Genomic DNA, 8,226 nt, shown 5'->3' on the forward strand with positions numbered 1-8,226 from the left:
CCCTTAATCTAACCCTTGAAACTCTTTTTAAATGTGAGGAGAGATACTAAAACACAGCCAATAAGCAAGAATAGATAAAAGAAAGCCCTATTACAGGATTAATAAAACAGTATTGTTCTCTCTTATGTTAAAACAAACTGTCCAGTGGCTTAAGAGGTGTTTCTGTTTCTTTCCCTAGTGTTGATACTATGTGGGGGAAAAATATGTCTGTTTCTTTTTTTAATATAAGGAAGAAATATAAAAAATCTCTATCAGTGGAATATTAGCTACAAATAAAAATCTGATTTTTACAATGTCATCAACTTACCCTTATTTACTAGTCATGATATTAAATATTAAATTTTATCAATTTCTTTCCCAATTCATTAGGAAAAAAATTATTCATATTACATAGGGAGGATATAAAGACTTAAATTACCCTAAAATTATATTTCAATAAGTAACTCAGGAAGCAGTCTTTAAAAATTATTTGTACAATCTTTTAAAAGATTATTTTTCTTTAAAATATATGCAAGTTTTTAATTTACCTTATTTTATTTTTTATATACAAGCTTTTAAAGGTTTCCAAAAAACCAGGGGTGCTAGAAAAACATTTTTCTTCCTTGGGGTTTCTTAGAATTTGCTCATTTCCTAAAATTGGTAGTTTTATAAAAATGACCATAATTTGAGAAAACATATTTACATTTGTAAGAAACCAAACTCATACTCCTCTTCTTCAGCCACTATCTGTGACCATCAGATAAACTGAAGACATTTATTAGACTGCAGATGCAACCAGGCCAGTGTCAGCCAGGAAGCAAAAATCGCCGAGCCTAGAAACCATGTCCTTCCTGGAAGCCACAAGGACCAAAAGAGAACTTCTGAATAGAATTTAAAACTTTCTTAAGAAACAATAAAAGATTCTCAAGGCCAACAACCAGTCAACAACCAAGGCCAAGATTGTTAAACTCAATTGCAAAGTAATGATAATACTGAAATCCTCCCAACATTGTAACTAGCCAGACCTCTTTTAAAAAGTCTGTAACTGTCCAGTATTATGAAATACTTACCACTGTTGGGGAAGACATATGCAAAGAAAGAACTAAAGCATGTCACAATTAAGGGAACAGATTTATCCTACTTCTTAGTTGCCTATGTGTTTAAGCAACTTCTGAGTTATATAATTTTAAGTTTGATGTCAGCAGTCAATGTGTTATCAATGTAGCAAATATCCCTTAGACTTGGTTAAAGGATAAATATGATGTTCATTGTATATATTGGCTCAATTAATATCTTAAAGGATGGGTAAAGATCCGATTAATGAAAAACAGTAGTTTAATTATTGCTAAAATTATAATGATCGTAACTGCTTTCTATCTGAGGCAGTTCTGTATTAATCTCACAGCTCTAAGATTTTGCCATTAGGTGTCAGTGCTACAGCCTATCTTCAGATCAGTTGCCTGGAGATACCCAAACTGCAAAGGCTAGAGGGTACAGTGCTCTGTGAGACACCAAGTATAAATTTGGAGCGGGGAGGTCTGTCTGAAAAACCACCCTCAGGTTTGGTAATTCACTAGAATAATTCACAGAACTCAAGGAAAGCTGTTATACTCATGGTTATGGTTTATCACAGGGAAAGGATATGGATTAAAGTCAGCCAAGGAAAGAAGCACATAGAATGAAGTCACAGAGGGTTCCAAAGTTATAGTTTCTGCCCCTAGAGGCAAGATATGTTACTTTTCCTGCACCAGTGTATGGTAATATGCCCAGAGTACTGCCAGCCAGGGAAACCTGCCCAAACTTTAGCAGTTCAAAGATTTTATAGAGGCTCTATTGCATGGGTATGACCGAGTGATTACCTGGGTGGTTGATCTCAGCTGCCAGGTGGACTGATCCCAGGTGACTTAATGCCCCTTCCTCTAAATCATGTGGTTTTGCCGGCATGGCTAAGACTGTCAGGTGTGGCCAGCCCCACCCTAAAATCCATTGTGACTGGCTCTCACCCTAAACAAAGATATTCCTATGAGGTATGACATAGGTTACCTCCTAGAAGCTGCAAGCAAAGGCCAGACCTCTCTTTGGGCCAGGTCAGATTTTTTATTACACAGCATTACCTCCTCTGTTTTATCTATTATTATAGTATTATTTCAAAAGATGGATGACCCTAACCTACCATCTCTTTACATGTTCCCAAAGGATTTCTCCTCAACCTCTATTTTCAAAATGTTCCCTTCTTCAATACTGTTTCTGCATCTGAAATTCCTTAAACTCCATGAATCTCTAAGAAATATAACATTTCAATACACTTAAAGTATGCTTTTAATTTTTAATTTTAATTTATTTTTTAATTTTTATTTTTTTAATAAAAATTTTTTAATTTTTATTACTTATTTATATTTTTTTAAAAAAGGTTTTATCTATTTATTTGACAGAGAGAGATCACAAGCAGGCAGAGATACAGGCGGGGGGGTCAGGGGTGGGGGGAGCAGGCTCCCCGCCAAGCGGAGAGCCCAATTCAGGACTCAATCCCAGGACCCTGAGATCATGACCTGAGCCAAAGGCAGCGGCTTAACCCACTGAGCCACCCAAGCACCCTAATTTACTATTTCTATGCAGTGGGTTACAATGTATCTCTCTTTTTGCAGTCAAGGTCATCTTATCATACTTAATAACATACAGATTCTTGAACTTGCTAATACTAAATCATACCTTCATTTCATATAAATCCTTTGGGTAACTGTTTTCAAATTCTTTTTGGCTTTCATTTATGTTCTCTAATTCTGTTAGGCAAAGTAAGTTTTGGACAAGTAACAAACTCATTAATTCCAAGTAATTAAACTCAATAGAAAATAAAATTCTATTTTAATTAACTTAACCACTTACAACTTTGGAAGTGGTAGACATAATAGATAAAAATACTGAATTGACAGTTAAATTGAATGGAATGTTTCATAGGACAAGTCTTACTTTGTCATTTACTCCAATTAATTTCAAGGTCTTACACCTCATCTCTTTTCTGAGCTGCAGAAACTCTAACTGGGGAATCTAAAGAGATGAATACCAGTTAACCTCCATTTCCACTTTTCTGCAAGCATTGGCTTGGAGAAGTGAGCCCCAGAAAACAGAAAGAAGGATGCTAAGCAGAGTTGAATTAACATAAAGTGAGCCCAAAAGAGAGGAATGGAGCAAACTTTTCAGTTTAGAAAAATACTTCCAAGAACCTGTTTCTAATCACAATTGGCATCTGTAGAAAAGGCATTGGGTGGACAGTAGTTATGTAAAAAAAAAAGCACTGAACTATATACAGGGAAGTACGTTCTGGACTTAGCCTCCTAAATATCCAAAGTCATTACAGCTGGTCCTGACTTATTTTGACTCACGATTTTTTGAATTTATAATGGTGTGAAAGCAGTAACATACTGAGGAAACCATACTTCAGATTTTGAATTTTGATCTTTTCCCAGACTAGTGATATATGATGATACATTTTCATGATACTGGGCAGCAGCAGCCGAAGCTCCTATCCAGCCATGTGATCCTAAGGGTAAACAACCTGTATAATGACAACCACTTTGTACCCATAAAACCATTCTTTAACTTTCAGTACAGTATTCAATAAACTTCATGAGATATTTAACACTTAATTATAAAATAGGCTCTGTGATAGATGATTCTGGCCAACTGTAAGCTAATGTTAACTGTTCTGAGCACGTTTAAGGTAGGTTGAACTAAGCTATGATGCTTGGTAGGTTAGGTGTATTAAATATATTTTCAACTTACGATATTTTCATCTTAAGATGGATTTATTGGGACATAACCCCATCCTAAGTTGAGGAAGATCTGGATTTAAAAGCAACCAATAGGTGCTAATTTGTATAAAAAGAAATAGGAGATAAAATAACAACATATGTATATACATGAATATTAAAGTGATGGCAGAAATAAAATTAAAATACTTTCAAACCAGAAGGAATCACACAGATCGTCTAATCAGTTCTACTGCCACACCATACAAATAACAAAACTGCTGAATAATTGCCATGATGCATTAGTATGAGAAAATATTTTAAATGTGATGTGGCTTCTAGAGTTAACATGGTGTAGTAAGGACCCTATGTTAGTCTTATCCCTGGAATTCAGCTAGATAGTTATCAAATCATTCTGAACACTTGCATTTTCAACCAGAGATCTGATAAAAGAAATGCTGCAATGCTACAAAGAGAAAAGTGGCCACTTCTTAGAAATATTGTCGTCTTTACTCTCTCTTTCTTCTTTTCTTTTCTGGACATAATAACAAGATGGAGAAACTTAATAACAAAAGAAAGAAGAACAGGAGTTAATATGGATATAAGTAAGATGTCTGAACTAGAACTTAAAACAATGATTATAAAGATACAAGTTGGGCTTGAAAAAAGCATTCAAGATACTAAAGAATCCCTTACTGTAGAAATAAAAGAACTAAAATACAGTCATGCCAAAATTAAAAATGCTATTACTGAGATGCGGTAAAAAATGGAGGCTCTGAAAGTGACAATAAATAAGGCACAGGAGAGTCAGTAATATAGAAGACAAAATAATGGAAAATAAGTAAGCCGAAGAGAGACAACTACTTAATCACGAAGGAAAGCTTCCAGAAATCGGTGATTCGATAAAGCAAAATAATATCCAGATAATAGGGGTCCCAGAAGATGAAGGGGAAGGAGGGAGGGCAGAAGGTTTATTTGAACAAATTACAGCTGGGAACTTCCCTAATCTGGGGAAGGAAATAGGCATTCAATCCAGGAGGGACAGAGACATCCCCTCAAAATCAATAAAAAGATTGAGGTAATGATAAATGTTTCTCTAACCCCTTACTCTCAGTTTGGAGTTGTGTTTGGACATACAATAAAGAAGCTTGCAAATTTCAGATAAAGAGAAAAACCTGAAAGCAGCTTAGGACAAGAGGTCCATAACCTACAATGGTAGAAACATAAAGCTGACAGCGGTCTTGCCCAGAGACCTGGAAGGCCAGTAAGGACTGGCATGATATATTCAGGGTACCAAATGAGAAAAATATGCAACCAAGAATACTTTTATCCAGCAAGGTTGTCATTCAGAATAGAAGGAGAGATAAAGAGTTTCCAGGTTAGACAAAAACTAAAGGAATTTTTGACCACTACACTAGCCCTGTAAGAAATATTAAAGGGGATCCTTTGAGGGAAGAGAACCCAAAAGTAACAAACAGCAGAAAGGAACAGTGACAATCTACAGAAACAGTGACTTTACTGAAAATACAATGGTATAACTTCGTACGTAATTACTTTGAATGTAAATGGACTAAATGTTCCAATCAAAAGACACATGATATCAGAGTGGATAAAAAACAAGACCCATTGATATGCTGTCTATAAGAGACTCATTTTAGACCCAAAGATACCTCCAAATTGAGCATGAGGGGGTGGAGAACCATTTATCATGTTAATGAATATCAAAAGAAAGCTGGAGTAGCCATCCTTACATCAAACTAGACTTTTTAAACCAAAGACTATAATAGGAGATGAAAAGGACACAGTATCATAATAAAAGGGTCTACCCAACAAGAAGATCTAACAACTGTAAATACTTATGCCCCTAACTTGGGAGCAGCCAATTGTACAAACCAATTAATAAAATTAAAGAAACACACTGATTATAATACAATCATAGTTGGAGACTTCAACACCCCACTCACTGCAATGGACAGATCATCTAAGCAGATGAAAAAGGAAACAAGGGCTTTGAATGACACACCAGACCAGATGGACTTAAGAGATCTATTTAGAGCATTTCATCTTAAAGCAACAGAATACACATTCTTCTTGAGTGTACATGGAACATTCCCCTGAACAGATCACATACTGCATCAAAAATCAGGCCTCAACTGGTACAGAAAGACTGAGATCATACCATGCAAATTTTTAGAACACCATGCTTTAAAACCTGAACTCAATCACAAGAGAAAAATGGGAAGGAACACAAATACATGTTGGTTAAAGAGCACCTTATTAAAGAATCAATCAGGAAATTAGAGAAGAACTCAAAATATACACGGAAATAAATGTGAAAACAGGATAGTTCTGAACCTTTGGGATACAGCAAAGATGGTCCTAAGAGGGAAGTATATAGTAACATAAGCCTTTCTCAAGAAATAAGAGAAGTAGGGTGCCTGGGTGGCTCAGTGGGTTAAACCCTCTGCCTTCGGCTTGGGTCATCATCACAGGGTTCTGGGATCGAGCCGCACATCAGGTTCTCTGCTCAGTGGGGAGTCTGCTTCCCCCTCTCTCTGCCTGCCTCTCTGCCTACTTGTGATCTCTCTCTCTCTCTCTGTCTGTCAAATAAATAAATAAAATCTTTAAAAAGAAAGAAAGAAAGAAAGAAAGAAAGAAAGAAAGAAAGAAAGAAAGAAAGAAACAAGAGAAGTCCCAAATACACAACCTAACCTTAGACCTAAAGGAGCTGGGAAAAGACCAGCAAATAAAGCCAAAATCTACTACAAAGCTGTAATCAGCAACACAGCATGGTACTGGCACAAAAACAGACACATAGATCAATGGAACAGAACAGAGAGCAGATATGGACCCTCAACTCTATGGTCAACTAATCTTCAACAAAGCAGGAAAGAATGTCCAATGGAAAGAAGACCGTGTCTTCAACAAATGGTGCTGAAAAAATTAGACAGCCACATGCAGAAGAATGAAACCGGACTATTTCCTTACACCATCACAAAAATAGACTCAAAATGGATGAAAGACCTAAACGTGAGATAGGAATCTGTCAAAATCCTAGAAGAAAATATAGGCAGCAACCTTACCTCAGCTGCAACAACTTTTTGCTAGATATGTCTCCAAAGACAAGGGAAACAAAAGCAAAAATGTACTATTGAGACTTCATCAAGATAAAAAGCTTTTGCACAGCAAATAGCTGACAAAATTAAAAGGCAACCTATGGAATGGGAGAATATATTTGCAAATGGCTTATCAGATAAAGGGCCAGTATCCGGGGCGCCTGGGTGGCTCGGTGGGTTAAAGCCTCTGCCTTCGGCTCAGGTCATGATCTCAGGGTCCTGGGATCGAGCCCCGCATCGGGCTCTCTGCTCAGCGGGGAGCCTGCTTTCCCCTTTCTCTCTGCCTACTTGTGATCTCTGTCTGTCAAGTAAATAAAATTTAAAAAAAAAAAAAAAAGGGCCAGTATCCAAAATCTATAAAGAAACTTATTAAAGTCAACACCCAAAAATCAAAAAATCCAGTCAAGAAATGGGCAGAAGACGCCAACAGACTTTACCCCAAAGAAAACATACAAATGGCTTGCAGACACAGCATGAGGGAAATACAAATCAAAACCATAATGAGATACCATCTCACACCAGTCAAAATGGCTAAAATTAACAAGTCAGGAACAACAGATGTTGGTGAAGATGTGGAGAAAGGGGAACCCTCTTACACTGTTAGTAGGAATGCAAACTGGTGAGCCGCTCTGGAAAACAGTTTGGAGGTTCCTCAGAAAGTTGAAAAGAGAGCTACCCTATGAACCAGCAACTGCATTACTGGGTATTTACCCCAAAGATACAAATGCAGTGATCCAAAGGGGCATCTCACCCCAATGTTTAGAGTAGCAACGTCCACCACAGCCAAAATATGAAAAGCGTCCAGATGTCCACTGACAGATGAATGGATAAAGATGAGGTATATATACACAGTAGTATTTTTATTCAGAAAGAATTAAATCTTATCGTTTTCAACAATGTGGATAGAATTAGAGTATTATGCTAAGCAAAATAAGTAAGTCAGAGAAAGACAAATACCATATGATTTCATTCATATGTGGAATTTAAGAAATAAAAGAGATGAACACAGGAGAAGATAAGGAAAAATAAAATAAGATGAAAATTGACAGGAAGGCAAACTGTAAGAGACATTGAACTCTAGGAAACACACTGAGGGTTGCTGAAGGGGAGGTGGGTGGGGTGATGAGGTAACTGGGGGATGGGTATTAAAAAGGGAAACCGATGGAATGAGCACTGGGTATGTTATATGCAACTGATGAATCACTAAACTAATAATAATCACTAAGCCTCTGAAACTAATAAAAAAAATCTGAAATGTGTAAAAACGGTTTTTTTTTTAGCATTTTCAAATTTATATAAAGTGAGATAATTATAAAATTATATCATAGAGATTTTAAATCAAGGAGATTTTTAAAAATCATAAAATAAAAATTAAATCAAGGAGA

This window comes from Mustela nivalis (genome assembly GCF_964662115.1).
Source record: "Mustela nivalis genome assembly, chromosome: 7".
Lineage (NCBI taxonomy): Eukaryota > Metazoa > Chordata > Mammalia > Carnivora > Mustelidae > Mustela > Mustela nivalis.